The sequence below is a fragment of the Cyprinodon variegatus genome, unplaced genomic scaffold (genome assembly GCF_000732505.1).
Source record: "Cyprinodon variegatus isolate N-32 unplaced genomic scaffold, C_variegatus-1.0 Scaffold775, whole genome shotgun sequence".
NCBI lineage: Eukaryota > Metazoa > Chordata > Actinopteri > Cyprinodontiformes > Cyprinodontidae > Cyprinodon > Cyprinodon variegatus.
Window position 1 is genome coordinate 266,447 of NW_015151228.1, and position 1,488 is coordinate 267,934.

The 1,488-nt window shown below is 32.2% G+C and overlaps 1 protein-coding gene across 1 annotated transcript in view; it reads left to right on the top strand.

Moving 5' to 3' along the window:
* The first annotated feature begins 739 nt into the window (after nucleotides 1-739).
* Nucleotides 740-1,488, top strand: part of ccdc18 (coiled-coil domain containing 18) — a 39,200-nt gene continuing 38,451 nt past the window's right edge. Inside the window, exons 1-2 of the mRNA XM_015396086.1 lie at nucleotides 740-854; nucleotides 1,014-1,075. The gene's annotated coding sequence lies outside the window, so the exon portion shown is untranslated. The remainder of the gene's footprint in view (nucleotides 855-1,013; nucleotides 1,076-1,488) is intronic.

Below are 1,488 nucleotides of genomic sequence, written 5' to 3' on the forward strand. Positions count from 1 at the left end.
ACAGCAATGTAAGTAGAACAGGAAAGGAAAAACAGAAAAAAGGAGAAAAGACGAAGGAAAGAGGAGATAAAAGGGAGACAATGATAAAACATCTTCAGTCTGCTTCATCACCTGCAACCAACGGATATAAGATAACAGATACAATACTAAGACACACCCCTCCTCATCTGCATAATAAGGCAGAAATGTAAAAAACCACAGACAGAAATAAATAGCATGGAAGAAATAAACTGGGTGAAAAAATACAAAGGAAGAATAAAACAAAAATACCTCATGCACATAAATATTTAATAAAATAAGTAAAGTTTAAGATTATAAGGGACAATAAATAAGGTACTTATTACAAAGGTGAATAAATGAAGCTAATTAAGAGTTGTATACATTCATGTCTCACTATAATTTAATTTCTACCTACATTTATTTGTATATTGTATTTTTAGGGGCAATTAATTGTACTCTTATTTATTTATTGAGCATTTATTTCTGTATTTATTTTTAAATATGGGCAGAGTTGGTCCTCCATAGTTCAGACCCGAACCTGACATGTATTTTTTCATTGGCCCTAATCCGCTTCCTTAGGTTTTCACTCCTCCCTAATTCCACTTAACTGACGGCGAAGGGAAAACGACTCGACCCTTCGGAACCAACACGCGCCGCTGTTCCCGGACATAAAACATTTCGGCCAATCACCTCCCGCCTTGGCCTCGTTTATCCAATCAGAAGGGAGGTTGTTGGCATGGGGGCGGAGAATAAAATTACAAACCGTTCTCCTCAGTTTCTAGACACCTCGAAGATTTGTTGAAACATTGATCAGAGCTCGATGTTTAGAGATTATTATTGTCCGGACATTGAAGGTAAAAGTTTATTTGAATAGAAATTCTACATGATGTTGAATTTAATCCTTTTATCATAAAAACAAGGCTAATGTTTACTAGCTAACCACCTGTTGTTTAGAGCTCCTCTGTTTCTGTTAGCCTAGTTTACTTTAAGACAACTTTAAATCTTTTAATTAGGACCAAATATGAAGGAGTTAATCTGATATGAACTACAGTTAGACTGCAGGACAAAAACTAAGGTGAGTAAACTTTTAAAACTGATTTAAAGCTTTTGAGGTTTGTTTATATTGTTATATTTGTTATATTGTGATGGTAGAAAGACTCAGTTAAAGTCCAGAAAGTAAATATATTTGAGAATCTGCTGCAACACTTAAAAAAACTGATGCCTTTCTGAGCATTTTTAAAAAATCAGGATCATTAAAAAGCTGAGAGATAAAACCCAAAGACCTGTAGCTTTAAAAGCAGTGAAAATAAACCTTTTTTAAACAAGGTTTATTTTATTTTCAGTATCCAAATGTGCAATAAAAAATCTGGAATAAGTTGATATAAAAATAAAATGGATATAACCCAAAGTAAAAATAGAGTAAAATAAAAAAAATAAAAAAGATAGATAAATACAAAAAAAATAAAATAAAAAATAACTAGAAAAACG